Source organism: Caretta caretta, chromosome 1 (genome assembly GCF_965140235.1).
Source record: "Caretta caretta isolate rCarCar2 chromosome 1, rCarCar1.hap1, whole genome shotgun sequence".
NCBI classification, from domain to species: domain Eukaryota; kingdom Metazoa; phylum Chordata; order Testudines; family Cheloniidae; genus Caretta; species Caretta caretta.
The window spans coordinates 223,961,041-223,979,529 of NC_134206.1; the positions used below are offsets into that span (position 1 = coordinate 223,961,041).

The window sequence follows — 18,489 nt, forward strand, 5'->3', positions numbered from 1 at the left end:
TTGACGGACCTCCAACACATCACTTTATTCCCTTTCCCCCGCATTGTTAGCAGTTCCTAAAAAGATAATAATCAATGATGCAGAAGTGACTAGTCAGTATTTCCTCCAAAAGAACAATCAGATTCCAGCCAAATTACATGATAGTAAAGGTGGGCTTTTTTACAGTACAGTCAGATCATTTAAAATATTAAATACTGCTTAAACAATCTGTAAAGTGTTATGAAAGTTTATTGCACCCTCAATGAATTCTGAAAGAAACAAGGGTTACCAAAATACAACCAAATAGTTGTGATATTCCAGCCTGGATTTGGTTTCCAAGTCAACTGTCTCCTTCCAGAGCTGCATGGTGGATAACTTATCCACTCCTTCCTGATTTGAGAATATATTTGTGTTCTTGATGTAGTATTCTAGGTTCCTTGAAACACCTCTTCCTTGACAATAATGTGCCAGATCCTCAAGTGGTATCGATCAGCAGAGCTTCTTTGAGTTCAGTGGGGCTATATCAGTTTATGCCAGCTGGGAATCTGAACTCATATGTTTCACTTAAAAATTCCATTCTGAGTTTCCACCTTTTCTTTAAAATGTATTCTTTTATTGGATACCTACTGTGCAAAAAATCCAAAACCAGTGTAAACTGGTAGAACCTGATGGGTAAAAATCTTGGCTCCACTTAAGTCAATTGAAACCAATTGCAAAACTTCCATGAGGCCAGGATTTCACTCCATAGTCTGAAGAGAGGTTTATTAAGAGATTGTATATGGTAGAAGAGCGATACTTGTACTGGCTTGGTGCTCAGTGGATGTGCAAAAACAGTGCAACTTAAAGGAGCAGAAAAGGGTGGGAGGAGCAGGCACTAACAAAGACGTGAAATAAAGCATCACCATTTATATCACTGTATAATTTCCCCCTTAATATACAGTTTTAACCATTCTATTTACCGAATCCACTAAAATTATTATTTGTGTTGTTTGTGTAAAATCATTTCTTTATAGTTATTGCAAAGAGGTGAGGGACATTCCAGACATCCAAACTGCTGATCTGGGTTTGACGGTTAAAACCACCTGACCCAGCAACAACTACATGGTTTCTTAAAGATTTCTCCTCTTTTGGGAAACATTTTCTACATAAATGTTAAAAGACAACTAGGCCCACCGGCAATTGCTCACGATTACTTGCAATTTGGAAGTCAGTGTTTTCTTCTGGGTAAAACAGAAAAACAATTGGCTGATTTCAAAATGATAAAATACAAACTTTAAAAATGATAGGTAAAGTTAAATCTATTTATAACAATGAGTATATTGACAAAACTCATAATTTTCAGCTAGGAGACTGATTTTTTGGAAAGACCAACAAGTATGGCCCCATAACGAATAACCCAATTACCATTACAGATGAAAGACTTGTTCTAATGATCCCAGAGTCTTTGAAAATTCCCACTGGTTTTTATATAAAAGACACCACTTCTACAACAAATTGAACACTACAGCTAAATGAAACTGAAACCAACTGTGAACACTTCACTTTGAATTTGCTTGATGATGTATTTTTGTTGGTTAACACAGCAAAAGCAGTAAACTAAACATTTTTATTCACTCACTGTCTCTCTTCTGCACATTGCTGGATTCTCCTCCATCCAGGCTGTGGGGAACTCAATAATTCATTCCACTGAGGGCAGGGCCCGCTGTGATAAAGAGGGTGGGGCAAAGTGACAGGATTTGCCCCATAGTGTTGCATTTGCCAGGACATACATGAATGACACGGTAACATAGTTTACAAAAATAAGTTTGGAACTTCTGAATGTTATATTATTAGTGAACAAAATGAATAGCAGAAGCCCTATCATTTAAATCTTAATTTTTTTAATATGAAGCAAATAATATAATAGCAGAGCAATGCTTTCAACACAACCTTCTTTTGGGCAGCCTTATTTCAATTGAATTTATGTATGATAAACTCCTGGGGATCGAGTGAGAAGTAGTGGTATAAGTCTAATGAGATGTGTAAAGTAATGCCACTCAAGAGAAGTAGGTAATGAAATTCAGAAGAAATCTAATTTTGTACCACATCTGGCAAACTGTGGTGCGCCAGTGAGTAAGCAAGGTTTTGAACTGTAATCAGCTTTCTAACAGTCATGCAGATTGCCCATACAGCTGTAATACTAGGAAAATACCATTATGAGGCCATGTGGCCCTGGCAGACCTTAAGTGGTTAGCATTTGCAAATGGCCACGGTTTATGAAAATATATTATATGCACCACACATCTAGCACTCATGGATTTAATTATAGCTTTCAACAAAAACCTCAGATCCTGTGGTATGTTTCAGAGTATGTATTTAGACAGTTTGCTACCCATCAGTTGCCATAATGCTATCACAAAGGTTTGCATGAGGGCTATTCTAATAGGTAACAGCTTTTCTATTTTAATACATAGTGCTATGTCAGCCCAATGATACTGCCTCACTTGTCTTTGAAAAAAGCCTTTATGATTTAGTTACAACTGTGACTGAATGAACTATGGTAGATGTACAGGTTGTCACGAATCTGTTCACTGCTATTCCCTATACTGTCTTGCAGTGCAAACGAGACTTGCTGAAATACTGTTTCACAGTGTCATCTTTCAGCAGCTCTCAATGTCTCTTATAGCCACACCCAAACTACATCCCTCTTTCCTAGAAGCTATGCCCTCCTCAATCTCTCCATCATTATCTTACATCAGTTTCTATGTAATTCCTCTCATTCTGCTGCATCATGCACATCTCCAGCTGCTAAGAAACTTTTTGTCCTTCTCATTGGTAGTGCAGATCCCACTGCTCCACACGCTGCCAGATCTGAATTTAGCTCATATTTTATAAGTGGTTTTCAAACAGATCAGGTTCAAGTGCATTTCAAAGATCTGCTGATATAGTTTGATAACACCCGTTACAGACAAGCCATTGGAGGTGTGCAAGAGCGTGGGCAGGTGAGCCTAGCCCAGAGCAACATAATCCTCAAAACAGCAGTGGTTAGTGGGGGCGGGGTGAACTAGGGAGCAATACGAAGGCAGGAACTCTCACAGCTCATACCTCTGTGGATCTGGAGGTGTCCTTTTGATAGTCTGTATAGTTGGAATGTCTTGGTTCCCCCCTCTTCTGAAGTCTCCCCCAAGCCTTCAAGAAAATGTTTTGTAGAGCACGTTTCATAGGGAAACTTGCAGAAGTTTTCTGTGCCTCTTATCTTCTCCCTTGGTTTCTCCATAGGAAGGGGAGCTATAGCTCAATTTACATAGGATCATCTGGTATGACTAGCAAAGAATTTGGGACCCATTTCTCTCGAAAGATCACTAGGTCCTCATATTCTGCTCTGTCTGGTAGACATATCAGTTGGATACGCTAAGTGTGAAACCCATTTTTAACAGTTTTTCCTTTACTCCACATTACCGCGTGTACACTTATAGCATATCCTTTAATAAGTTATTCAGCTAAACTCCACCCCCCATCTTTTTTTTCAGCCCGATTGTGCAGATTCTGTTTCATGTAAATCAAAGCAGCCCTCCAGATGTGTGATCTGTGACACAATGGTGTTACCTTTCTTATCCAAGGCAGCAATCTCAAACTGTGTACTTGAAAATGTATTTATTTCACGAAGCATTAATGTAAACACTTCCTGCATGGCGTGGTTTGGATGCATCTGAACAAACTCAGAATTCTTTGGCTTTTGATATAGAGGCTTTAGATTTTAAAAGTCTCAGGTGAATTAGCCATATGTTTGGGGATTTGTTGTTGGGTTAGTTAGTCACCATTTTTCATAAGGAAAGGTTATTGCTTGTTAAAAGTTTTAAAGTTTATGTAAACTCAGTAAAATAAGAGATCAGAAACTCAGTTGTCTCCTGTCTGCTCAGTTTATGTATTAGCTTTGCCTTCCCATTAAACATTACATTTTTAAACTCTTTCATGATACATAAATGACAAAGCACTGTGTATAAACACTTAGCTTCCTCTTATAACATGAGAAGCATAATGAAATGACGCTGGCTTTGAAAATGGTATATATTTCAAGTACATTCAAGAGGAGAATATTTCCTTTAATGTAGAAACAGGTCAGGAAGGAAAAAAAACAAGCAGCTTTGTTACACAATATATTGCTTAATGAAATGTTATCCACACTCAAACAAATTTTAATAAATAGTGCTTTCAACATCACTGCGCCTCTGCTAGCGAAATATATATGAAATGTGAAAATATGTATGAATGTTTTTCTAAATAGTCTTTCCTCTATATTTTTAGATTATGTTCACTTCATGGAATGATCTCATTATTTAAATAAAAATAAATGGGCATCTGGCAAATTCACAGACTGAATGTGACTCATATGCAAATATGATCAGTATGAATAACACCTATTTGGGCTTGAGTGTTCACCCACCCAAGAAAGCCCCAGAGTTCTAATTCTGCAGACACTGAAAAATGCATGAGCTTGATGATCTGGAATTACAACAGCAAGGAGAGATACTGCCACCATGATTAATGCCGAGGAGCATTTTATCTTCTGCTTACAACTGAAAACGATCAGGCACAAAGTCTCCTGGTTCTGTACAGTGCTGCCTTCTTTTAACATAGAGCTATTAATTAGGTACTGTTTGCACAAAATCTCTCTCACACTCCTTGCATTATCGTTTTGTCTGAGCACTTTTTTTTTTTGACACTCACCAACACCATTTAAATTTTACCAAGTCCTTTTTTCTTGAACTTCTGTGACCACATGACAATCACTTAAGAGCTCAGTTCTTCTCTCTGATGTACATACGTGGCACCCTTTGAGAATTTGGCTGTAATTAACAGCCATAGCAACATTGTTTCCTGACTCATCAGGTGCCATTTGCCATTGGGAGTTTCCACAACAAACCACGGCCCTTCAGTTTCCAAAAATTAGCTGACTCTAACAGCACATTCCAAAAACATTCAGCTGCTGTTTTTTCCTTCTGTTTTAACCTTCACCCTAACTTTGAGGCCCCAATATGATTCCACATCCTACTGGCCAAAGATGACTGGATGGAACTCTCTGTGGAGTCATCTACATCACTTTTGGACCACACACAAGGATTTGCTTTTGAGCAATCTGAGGCCTGCCCAGAGGATGAGCATGATGCCTCGGCAGAAATCCTGGCCTTGGAATCAAGCGATTGAGTCGGCAAATCAAACCTGGGGCCCACAGATGGCAACATATAATACTGCCACTAAGTGATTGTTCTGGCTCCAGCTGCTCTATTTTATTTGGTGTTGATCCATCTTACTATTTTGCATCACTCAAAATACATAGCTTAAACCAAACTCTAAAGTTATTCTTAGCACAAAAGTCTTCTTAGTGTATTTGCTTGTCATTCATTTCAAATTTACCATAAAACTGTGTGAAAATCTACATGGCTGATGTCCCAGGATGAAAATACTTTCTACTGCTTTACATAAAAATCACAGAACATGCATACTTTTAATGCTGTGATCCTCCTCCCCCTTTTAATAGAGTTCCTGACAGGAAATATTCTCTATTGCTTTCTCTATTGAAGGCCTCCCTACCTGATTAAGAATTTCAAATTACTAAAGAACAGGAAGAACCAAGTATTATAGCACATACATGTTGTGTGTAACTAGTTTGTAGTAGGTTATATATATCAAATGCAAAATAAAATTTTAAGCCTGAACCAAAGATTACAGGTGAAATTCTGGTCCCCCTGAAGTCAATGGGACCAGTTTTGGAATAGACTTCAATGGGGAAAGGATTTCACCGTCAATGGTCAATAAATGCAAAGTTAAGGTAGCATGTGTATCCTCAACTCTATCTTTTGCATACAATCATTGTGACAGTCTTCAAACATAACCTAAGAAATGTGGATAAAACATCCCCTTTCTCTTGGGGGGAGGGAGGAGAAGTAGTAGTCACATGTATACAAAGATGTAGCATGGAAAATTTCAGCCGCCACAATGAATGTTCTGAGCATGTGAAAATGAAAATGTTTCCCAACCTTAACTAGACAAGTTGAAAATGGAGGGGAACATGTATAGATCTTATTTACTATTTGCAGGTGGCTTCTCATTAGCTTTTGAGTCGCATAAATTGGTTAGTCTCTAGTCACAAGTACTCCTTTTCTTTTTGCGAATACAGACTAACACGGCTGTTACTCTGAAACCATTCCTTACCAACTTAATTCTGTTAAATCAAACATTAATTAACCAGAAACAATTATGTATGAATTTATGCTCATCACCAGTACTGAGGTTTTTTTTTAAAAAAAATTGGTCTCAGAAAAGCCAACTATATTCAGAACACAAAATGCTGGGCTAGATGGACCATTAGTCCGACCCCATATGGCAGTTCTTATGTTTGCAGATTTCGCCTTGTTTCTTTCTTCTTTACAAGTACAAGTGATTATTTTCATTGGTAAAAAGACATTTCAATAGTATAGCTACAGCTGGTTGAATCTGTGCTGTGAATAATTCTCAGTGCAAATTTAGCTCCTTCAGGACACACATATTTTGCAAACTAATCTCAATTTCTCCAAATGTTTGTTACTGGAAAAAATATCCAAGTAGTTTATATGAACAAATGTCACGACACTGGATGTCCATAAACTGTTCACTTCTAAACTATTAACTATTTGTTTGTGATGTGTGATTGGTTACATGCTATTGTTTCTGCTCCCTGACTAGATTAATGGAATTTTTAATATAGTAAATACCAAGTGACTAGCAAAAGATAATTAATAATGCACTTCGAATATGGACTTTCAGATAATTTCAAAACAATTTCATGAATACTTAGCAGCTGCCCCATTTCTTTGGAACAATTATTGTAACCCCACAAGAAATAGTAAGCTAAATTACCACTTTTATATGTGAAAGTACTTAGGAATTACTTTTCATGTTAATCAACTAGTTTTAACTTTTCAGGGATTGGTCAGTACTTGGATGGCATACCTTCAAGGAAAACAGAGTACTACTGGAAATGGGTGGGGGGATTAAGGCCTCGATTCAGCAAAATACTTAAGCGCTTGCTTAAGTCCATCCCGATGCATCAAAGCATTTAGCATGTGCTTAATTTCCCCTGATATCAGTGGGACGAAGGCACATGCTTAAATTTAAGCATATTCTCAAGTGCTTTGCTGCACATGGATTAATTTAAGATCATTCTTAAAGTTCAATATGTGCATAAAGGGTTTCCTAAACTGGGGTATAAGTGGCATTCTTCATTCTGAGCAAGTATTCAATCTCCATGGCCCACCATTGGATAGTGTTAAAAAGACATTGTGCAGCTTGAGGTGCAAATCGCTCAGATATAATGAAAAATTGATTGCTTGTAGTCTTTAGAGATCACATCAGACTTTTTGCAACAGGAAGGATGTCACTACTAATATGCTGACCAAATTCCAAATTAGGTAATCACATTCTGCCTCCCTAAATTTCTCCTGTAGTTTCTATTGTATACAATAGTCTTCACATTTTGAGCTAAACTGTTCTAGTGTCACTCTTCACTGTGAAAACGGGTGACATACTACCCAGAAGTGTCTACATTTCAGTGCTGAGTGGAGTAATAGCTGTTTGTAATGTTGGCAAGATGCTTGGAGAAAGTTTGGGACGAAAGGCACTATTTAAACATAGGCACTGAAATCTTTGTCAGTGGGTTTTGGATTGCACACAGGATGGTGTTATTAAACTGTTATAATCTTTTATTGAATTTTATCTATTTTATTGTAATAGGGACAAGCCTTCTTTGTTGTACGTAATGCCATATTTTGACAGTACAGTTTTGAATGTATTCATCCATCCTAGCAGTAGTATTTGGCTTTTATCTAAAATATATTTTTCAACCTCTCTGATACCTACTCACTGCTCTTAATTTTTTAAAAGTTGCAATTTTTAATCAATTTTACTTATTTGCTTTGTAGTTTCCATTATTTGAACAGGAATAAAATCCAGGCAGTGCATTTCTGAGACATTATGATTCTTCTTGGGTGGTTGAAGTCTTTGCCCTTCAGCATTGTGCCTCACAATTCACAAAGTGTGCAGTAATCCCTTGGAAGCGCACTGTCTGCTGCATCTTACTGCTTAAGATTCTTTGCATGTACTGTACTGTGAATTGGTTATAGATGCCAAACTGTTCAGCAGAACACTATACTGTAATTGTGGATTTATAAGCATCTTTTCACATTTTGTGTTGGAGGTATCATTCCTTAACTAAAAAATCAATTATAGTTGAGGTGCTTGGCACAATTTTTATAATTGTATAGTTTTTCATCACTATCCCACACTAGTGAATGAGTCTGTAGTGGTGCTGAAAAGCCCTGTAGTTGGAAAAGTTCAACCACATAATTATATTCTCTACTAAAATTGTGGACTCAGAAAGCTTTCCCACTGCATTAACATATGAATTGCTCCCCACTGATTCAACAGAAGGGCTTTTAAACAAAACCCAACAACCTAGCATATTAAATAGAGCATATGAAAAATTACTACCTTGAGGAACCTGCAAATCTATGAGTTGGATGAGAAAACAATGGACTACTTCCTCCCTTTTCCATAATGTGCAAAAACGAAAATAGATCCAGATGGCACATGTGTGTAGCAGAGTTTACTTTGCAGTTAATCCCAGAACAGGACATTTTTGTCTGTCCACCTGTGAATTTCCACTATTGATAACACTTTCTAAGTATATAAAAACAAGGTTCTTCATGGCTGTAATTCATACTGTATCTGCTACACATTAGAAAACCATCAGTGTTCAGGACTGAACTGCTTGGAAAAAAATTATGTTTAACAAATTATATTGCCATATGAAAATGTTTCTTTGCCCTTAAATAAATAATGCTGCAACTTCTAAACCTTAAGGATTTTATGCTTTGCACTTGATCAGGGAGGCCCTTAAAAATAATACCATATGTTGGAGACATCTTTAAAACAGATTTGCCTAGACTGTGAAGGTGGTGGGAAAACACCCTGTGTCAACCCTCTTAGAAACTTTTCTGTCTCCCAGTTGAACACAGGAATGTAAGAAAACACTAATTTTCCTTCTTCATACAAAGAGGAAAATTTGCTTTCAATTAAGGAAGCTACACTGGGTGCACAAAGGAACTAAAAATGGTAACAGGCCTGCCCAGAAGATTGCAAAAAGAGAAGAATGGGATTTACAAAAATAAATAAAAATATCCAAGCAATCTAGTCAGGGAAACATATTAGCCAGCTCTGGGGCAACCTTTTTATTCTCCATGCATAATACTTCAACTGACACAACTTTCTTTTATTTTCTAGACACTAGTTCAGGAACATGGGCATTCCTGTTACAGATGAAGCAGGAATTCTGACTTAGCAACTTAGTTTTTGTACAGTGCAATTTGGAAAAGTTACCATAGTTTACATTAGTAAACTGATCTGGTTATAAAGAGAAACAAACAAATATTTAGGCATCTCTGACATTCTATTTTTATAAGAGTAACAAGGCAGGTGAGGTAAGATCTTTTACTGAATCAACTTCTGTTGGTGGACGGTACAAGCTTTTGAACTACACAGAGCTCTTCTTCAGGTGTGGGGTTGGAAGCAGTGTCTGAGCTAAATGAGTTGGGACAGACTTAAGCATAAGAGCTTAAGGCATGTTGTAGGAGTCCACTTGAAATGAAATGGACAATAAGGGTTAGATTGTTATGCAAAAGGGGTTTAAAGTGGGCCACTGAGGGTTAGCCAGCAGGTGTATGTTACAAAATGTTGTAATGAGCCAAGAAACCAGTGTTCCTGATGAGTCCATGATTTTTAGCAGGTTTCCTTTGAGGACTAACACTGAAAGATCAGATATGAAATAATCGCTTTGTGAAAAAATGTTAGCCCATTGATGCTAAGCATTTCCTTACAAATTAAGGCCTTGACCCTGCAAACATTTACACATGCATGCAAATTCACTCAATCAAAAGGGACTATTCACCTGATTAAAGTTACTAACACGTGTACAGTGAACACTTCAAAAGTTCACTGATTTTTGAGATAGTCCCTATACCTTAAAACAGGAAATACCACTAGAACCAGTAATACCTATATTATAGAACTGCAGGGTGTGCCTTACGGTTGGTTTTTACAGGATCATGGTCTAATGTCCAACACATAGAGCTGCTAGGTGTCCAGTTTTCAACTGGAATGCCCAGTCGAAAAGGGACCCTGGTGGCTCCGTTAAAAGTCTGGCAGGTGGAAGTGGCCGGCATGTCCAGCTCCTAGGTGCAGGGATGGCCATGGGGGCTCTGTGCGCTGCCCCTGCCCCGAACGCTGGCTCTGCAACTCCCATTGTCCAGGAACCGCAGCCAATGGGAGCTGCAGGGACAGTGCCTGAGGCCGCAGACAGCACACAGAGCCCCCTGGCCCCTTGCCTAGTAGGTGCAGGGACAAGCCAGACGCTTCAAGGAGCCACGCGGTCCCAGGGCAGGCAGGGAGCCTGCCTTAGCCCCACTGCGCCGCTGACCGGGAGCTGCCTGAGGTAAGCACCGCCCAGATGGAGCCTGCACCCAAACCCGCTGCCCCAGGCTGAAACCTCATTCTTCACCTTAACTCCCTCCCAGACCCTGCACCTCCCTACCTCAGCCTGAGCCCCCTCCTGCACTCAAACTCCCTCCTGGAGCCTGCACCCCACAGCCCCTCCCGAACCACAACGCCCCCCCCAGCCCTGAGCCCTCTCCTGCACCCCAAACCCCTCATCCCCGGCCCCACCCGAGAGCCTGCACCCCCAGCCGGAGCCATCACCCCCTCCTGCATCCCAACCCCTTGCCCCAGCCTGATGAAAATGAGTGCAGGTGGGGGAGAACGAGCGATGGAGGGAAAGGGGATGGCATGAGTGGGGGCGGGGCCTCAGAGAAGGGGCGGGGCATGGGCAGGGCCTCGGGGAAGGAGGTGGGGCAAAGGTGTTTGGTTTTGTGCGATTAGAAAATTGACAACTTTACCACACATGAAAATGTTGATCTTACATTAATTTTCTTTCATGCCAAGTCTATACAGTGCCTGAATTTGAAATCAGACATTAAAGCTCTGAATGAATGAGGTAAATTAACATAGAAGAAAGAAATGATCATGCATTTTAAGAGTTTCTGTTGCTACAAATCAGAAGCAACACATTGGTTTTCTAATTGGTCAATGTACTTTCCTTTCCAGTTGTTATTCAAATTCTTATCTATCCTTTCCTTTATCAATGTTGCAAATCCAGCCAATTTTCTCTGCAATAAATGACTGTACTGAAGTATTTTTCATCCTCCTACGATATATAAACAAAATTATTTAGCTTGACTGTTCTGAGAAATTATTATTCTCTAGGGCCCTGATCCTACACCACTGAAGTCAATGGGAGCTTTGACATTGACTTCAAAGGGACAGGATCAGGCTTTACATAATCCTTGAAAATGTGATCCAGCAAGCATTTGCAAAGATAGAGTTCCTGTGCGTAGGAAGTTATACATACTGTAGCTTTTACATATACATAGGGAAATTCTGTTTCATGTATATACAAGACATTTGTGTAACTTCTAAAAAGCAGGGTTCATACAACCATCTACGGTATTCTCAAGCTTTTAGAGAGATAGACCATCCTTTGATATTCAGGTGTTTTGGGGGATGGCACAAGCAAGACAGGGACTTCATTATTGTAATTTATACTGAAAATAGCTCATACCACTAGGATTGCCAGCCATTAGCCCAGCCTCCTCAATTATTTTAGTCATAAAACATAAGGTAAAGATGGAAAGCAACAAATAGAGAACACTCACTCTATAATATTGTCTTAAGATATTGCTGCAGTGGAACACAAATTTTCTGTAAGGTAAATGGAGCAAAAAGGAAACATATGAACAATATGATGGCCTGATGACACATATCCTAGAATGCTCATGGAGCTGACTAAGGCGATATCTGATCCATTAACAATGATCTTCAGAAAGTCATGGGAGATGGAAGAGATTCCAGAGGGCTGGAAAATGATAAATATAGTGCCCACCTATAAAAAGGGGAATGAGGACAACCCAGGGAATTATAGACCAGTCAGCTTAACTTCAATACCTGGAAAGATAATGGAGCAAATAATTAAACAATCCATTTGAAAACACCTAGAAGAAATAAGGTGATAAGTGACGGTCAGCATGGATTTGTCAAGAACAAATCCCGTCAAATCAACCCAATAGTTTTCTTTGACAGGATAACAAGCCTTGTGGATATGGGGGAAGCTGTAGACGTAGTATATCTTGACTTTAGTAAGGCTTTTGATACTAAAGGTCGCATGTCCTTCTCATAAACAAACTAGGGAAATACAGCTTAGATGCAGCTACTATAAGGTGAGTGCATAACTGACTGGAAACTGTTCCCAGAGAGTAGTTATCAGTGTTTCGTAGAAGTGTAAGGGACCTCGAGAGCAATCCCCAGCACTCAAGGGAGGACAAAATATTATCTAGACCATCCCCGACAGGTGTTTGTCCAATCTGCTCTTAAAAATCGCCAGTGATGGAGATTCCACCACCTCCCTGGGCAATTTATTCCAGTGCTTAACCACTCTGACAGTTAGGAAGTTTTTCCTAATGTCCAACCTAAACCGCCCTTGCTGCAATTTAAGCCCCTTGCTTCTTGTCCTATCCTCAGAGGTTAAGAAGAACAGTTTTTCTCCCTCCTCCTTGTAACAACCTTCTATCTACTTGAAAACTGTTATCATGTCCCCTCTCAGTCTTCGCTTCTCCAGACTAAACAAACCCAGTTTTTTCAATCTTCCCTTATAGGTCATGTTTTCTAGATCTTTAATCATGTTTTTTACTCTTCTCCGGATTTTCTCCAATTTGTCCACATCTTTCCTGAAATGTGGTGCCCAGAACTGGACACAGTACTCCAGTTGAGGCCTAATCAGTGCAGAATAGAGTGCAAGAATCACTTCTCGTGTCTTGCTTCCAGTCCTATGATTCTATGATTCTAATATCCACCATATTCTTGTGATATAATAAATGCACAGAGCAGGCATGAACACTCAATTATTTTACTACTTCTGAACAGTTTGTAGTAGATCCTGTGGGTGTGTCCTGGCCCCATTTAAGTCAATGGCAAAGCTCTGATCAACTTAAATGGATTCAGGATTTCATACTTTGTGTATAGTTGAACCTTCCAATATTCTATATTCTGGAAAATTAGCTACTGTGATGTGTATACACAGTAGCAAACTTTCCAAGATACACAACAGCTTATTCTCAGCAATGGAGGGCAGCACTGAGGCATGTATGTCCTGATGTGCACCTTTACTGTAATGAATACGCATGTAGACACATGTGGGGTGACAATGTATTGATGAAGAGAGTTGTAACCATATTCAACATTTCATACTCTACTGCACACCATCTACAGCTATGCATACAAAGCACAATCCAGCCATGTATCTAATAAAAGTTGGAAAACCAGAAGTATTTTTGGGTCAGGCGACTGTAACTGCAATATGACAACAATTGTGATTCTACATCATGATGCTGCAGTGTCAGCATGTAAGAGCCCAACCCACACTCTATAGCTGAAATCCTGGGCCCATTGAAGTTAATGGGAATTTTGCCATTGGCTTCAATGATGCCACGATTTTACCCCATATGGCCATCCCTAGAGCAAGGGTGGCAGGAAAGGGAACACCACACAGAGAACTGGCTGGCCCTTCCCTTCTCTCTGGTATATGGGGACTATGATCCTAAAGTGCAGCAACTGACCTGTCAACCATGCTCACAGGATGAGTTTTTAGAGCATGGGATTTTCTGAGTTGGCACATGAGATGAGATTTAAAAAAAGGAGGAGGTGAGAAAACCTGGATTTGTGCTGGAAATGGCCCAACTTGATGATCACTTTAGATAAGCTATTACCAGCAGGACAGTGGGGTGGGAGGAGGTATTGTTTTATGATTTCTGTGTGTATATAAAGTCTGCTGCAGTTTCCACGGTATGCATCCGATGAAGTGAGCTGTAGCTCACGCTCAAATAAATTGGTTAGTCTCTAAGGTGCCACAAGTCCTCCTTTTCTTTTTGCGAATACAGACTAACACGGCTGTTATTCTGAAAAAAATATACTGACAAAAGCTGCTGAACTAGGAAAGGTAAAAGTTCAGGTTTCTTCAGAGGTACTCCAAAAACAGGGCTGGAACTGGCAGCGTTGGATTTCTACCAGGACCAATCATCCTAGCCTTAAAAACACCCTCCTCCCTGACCTCAGTGTCATCTCAATATTTCCGGCTTCCTTCCCACTTCAAGAAGAAGAAAAACAAAAATACTAGTAATAGGCTATTTAGAATAACACTACCTAGATTATACAAGTTCCAGTAAAAATGACTTCTCACACTTTCAGCAAGGAGTCTGGTGGCACCTTAAAGACTAACAGATTTATTTGGGCATAAACTTTTGTGGGTAAAACACCACTTCTTCAGATGCATGAAGTGAAAATTACAGATGCAGGCATTATATAATGACACATGAAGGGAAGGGAGTTACCTCACAAGTGGAGAACCAGTGTTGCCAGGGCCAATTCGATCAGGGTGGATGTAGTCCACTCCCAATAATAGATGAGGAGATGTCAATTCCAGGAGAGGCAAAGCTACTTTTGTAATGAGTCAGCCACTCCCAGTCCCTATTCAAGCCCAAATTAATGGTGTTAAATTTGCAAATGAATTTTAGTTCTGCTGTTTCTCTTTGAAGTCTGTTTCTGAAGTTTTTTTGTTCAAGTATAGCTACTTTTAAATCTGTTCTAGAATGTTCAGGAAAATTGAAGTGTTCTCCTACTGGCTTTTATATGTTACCAATGCTGATGTCCGATTTGTGTCCATTTATTCTTTTACGTAGGGACTGTCCAGTTTGGCCAATGTACATGGCAGAGGGGTACTGCTGGTACATGGTGGCACATATAGCATTAGTAGACATGCAGGTGAATGAGCCTCTGATGGCGTGGCTGATGTGGTTGGGTCCTCTGATGGTGTTGCTAGAGTAGATGTGGGGACAGAGTAGGCAACAAGGTTCGCTACAGGGATTGGTTCCTGGGTTAGTGTTTCTGTGATGTGATGTGTAGTTGCTGCTATTTGCTTCAGGTTGGGGGGCTGTCTGTAAGCGAGGGCTGGCCTGCCTCCCAAGGTCTGTGAGAATGAGGGATCGTTTTCCAGGATAAGTTGTAGATCATTGATAATGTGTTGGAGAGGTTTTAGCTGCGGACTGGATTTCTACAATTTCCACCCCATCGTCAACCTCAGCCTGGACCAGTCCACACAAGAGATCCACTTCCTGGACACTACAGTGCAAATAAGTGATGGTCACATAAACACCACCCTATACCGGAAACCTACTGACCGCTATACTTACCAACATGCCTCCAGCTTCCATCCAGGTCACATCACACGATCCATTGTCTACAGCCAAGTCCTAAGATACAACCGAACTTGCTCCAATCCCTCAGACAGGGGCAAACACCTACAAGATCTTTATCAAGCATTCTTAAAACTACAGTACCCACCCGGGGAAGTGAGGAAACAGATCGACAGAGTGAGACAGTTACCCAGAAATCACCTACTACAGGACAGGCCCAACAAGGAAAACAACAGAACACCACTGGCCATCACTACAGCCCCCAGCTAAAACCTCCCTAGCACATTATCAACGATCTACAACCTATCCTGGAAAACGATCCCTCACTCTCACAGACCTTGGGAGACAGGCCAGTCCTCGCTTACAGACAGCCCCCCAACCTGGAGCAAATACTCACCAGCAACTACACACCACACCACAGAAACACTAACCCAGGAACCAATCCCTGTAGCAAACCTCGTTGCCTACTCTGTCCCCATATCTGCTCTAGTGACTAACACGCTTTTTGTGGATACAGACTAACATGGCTACCCCCTGATATTTCTCACACTTGAGTCCTAGTAAAACTAATTCCTATTTTTTTCTTTTGGACACATGTAAATAAAGTTGCAATGGTTATTTACAACCACAATAAAATAAATTTCAAAATGAACAGAAATGTATAATAAAAACATCGTTGCCATTTTGGAATTGCATTATATGTTATACATTATATATTGCGACAGACACAAATTAAGGGGATGAGCACCTCCTGTTTATCTATCTATCTTAGATACTTACATACCCCAATCACTATAGTATCTGAGCTCCCCACACTGCCTAATGTATTTATCCTCACAGCACCCCTGTGAGATAGGGCAGTGCTATTAGCTCCATTGTACAGATAGGGAACTGAGGCTTAGGAAGGCTAAGTGACTTACCCAAGGTCACAGAGGACGTCTCTGGAGCATCCCTCCTACAAAATACTGAGGGCCCTGAACTATTGAGGCAGTTAATGGGACTTGAGTGTTCTCAGCACTTTGCAGGATTGGGTGCTAAGTCTGCAAAACCCCCTGAAGACTTTTATTGCTCTGTTGATCAGTGTCAATTTACAATCCAAATACAGTCAGAGGAGGATAATGCATTCAGGGTACTGCATCTGCATTTTCCTTGAGTATATTTAAACAAATAAATTACATTAGCAAATGAAATGGAGAAATTGAGTAATCTGACTGGCTAACAGTGAGTCATGCTCACACAGATGTGTTACAATAATTCTACTGGCATAATGAGATCATCTTATTTAAATAATAGGAATCACTATTCCTGACTGAAAAGCAAACAGCAAAGATAAATTTATAATGATTTATTTTATTATTGTGTAAATGAGAGTTATCAGGAAATACACTAAGCTAAAAGGTACAAGTTACTTTATAGTTTTATTATTTACTTCCAATGGAGCTGTATACTAAGTAAAGGAACCACAAAATATCATCCAGGATTTGGCAATCACAACATAATTCATATCACCATGGTACAATGCTACTACTCCTTTGCATTAATCACCTGGTCTCAAAGTGGTTTACAAGTATTACCTAAAAATCACATTAACCGTCCAATATACATAAGGTATTTATTGTACTCACAGTTCACCTGACTTGGAGATAAAATGTGGCAGGTGTTAACAGTTTCACAGCAAAACAGCACCATCAGTTTAGATTAGGAAGTGAAATGAGGAAGAATGTTATATTCAACTCAAACTGTAAGGACGATTTTAGGTGGCATAATTTAGTTACCTAAGTCAGAATACAGCCATGACATTGGTGTTAACACCCTCCTTTCACAAAAAGTGTCTGGCATCTTCGCTTGACCACATCGTCTTAGAAATAGAGGGGTGGAAGGCCTCTTGAGAGTTCATCTAGGCCAGACCGCTGGGCTAAGGTATATCTACAGCGTCCCTGACAGTGACTGTCTAACCAGTAGTTAAAACCCTCCCATGATGGCGATTCCATAACCTTCTTCGCAAGCCTAGTCCAGTGTCCTCATACTCAAAGTTTTTTCTAATATCTAAACGAAATCTTCCTTGCTGCAGGTTAAGCCTGTTACTTCTTGTCTTACCTTCAGTGGACATGGAGAACAACTGATTACTGTCCTCTTTATAACAGCACTTATATTTGTAAACTTATCGGGTGCCCCTTCAGTTTTCTCAATACTAAATATGCCCAGTTTTTTTCAACCATTCCTCACAGGGCAGGTTTTCCTAAAGCTTTTATCATATGTATGGCTCTTCTCTGGACTCTCTCCAATTTGTCCACATCTTTCTTAAAGTATGGTGCCGAGAATTGGACACAGTATTCCAGTTGAGGCCTCACCAGTGCCAAGTAAATGTTATGTTGTACCAGAAAGTAAACAGCAAAGTGACCCCTAACACCATATTGGGGCACTGTTTCAGTACTGACGTAACTTAGAAGGAAGAATACCTAAATCAACAACATTACTTTGACAGTTAGGTGTTTCCTATGGGCTTTGGAATGACCATGCTTAGCTTGTAAGATCTGACACGATCACAGCACAAGATCTTAAAACAAAAAAACTTCAAATCCAGACTCCAGCGAGAAACTGCTGAATTGGAATTCATTTGCAAATTGGATACTATTAATTTAGGCTTAAATAGAGACTGGGAGTGGCTAAGTCATTATGCAAGGTAGCCTGTTTCCTCTTGTTTTTTCCTACCCCCCCCCCCCCAGATGTTCTGGTTTAACTTGGATTTAAACCTGGAGAGTGGTCAGTTTAGATGAGCTATTACCAGCAGGAGAGTGAGTTTGTGTGTGTATGGGGGTGGGGGGGATGTGAGAAAACCTTGATCTATGCAGGAAATAGCCCGACTTGATTATGTAAAGAGTTGTCACTTTGGATGGGCTAGCACTAGCAGGAGAGTGAATTTGTGTGGGGGGGTGGAGGGTGAGAAAACCTGGATTTGTGCTGGAAATGGCCCACCTGTTGATCACTTTAGATAAGCTATTACCAGCAGGACAGTGGGGTGGGAGGAGGTATTGTTTCATGATTTCTGTGTGTATATAAAGTCTGCTGCAGTTTCCACGGTAAACATCTGATGAAGTGAGCTGTAGCTCACGAAAGCTCATGCTCAAATAAATTGGTTAGT

At 39.9% G+C, this 18,489-nt stretch overlaps 1 protein-coding gene across 7 annotated transcripts in view; it reads right to left on the reverse strand.

Annotated features, from left to right (window-relative positions):
* The window catches only part of CCDC91 (coiled-coil domain containing 91), a 335,516-nt gene that overhangs the window by 6,780 nt on the left and 310,247 nt on the right, over positions 1-18,489 (reverse strand). The gene's annotated exons all lie outside the window — the stretch shown is intronic.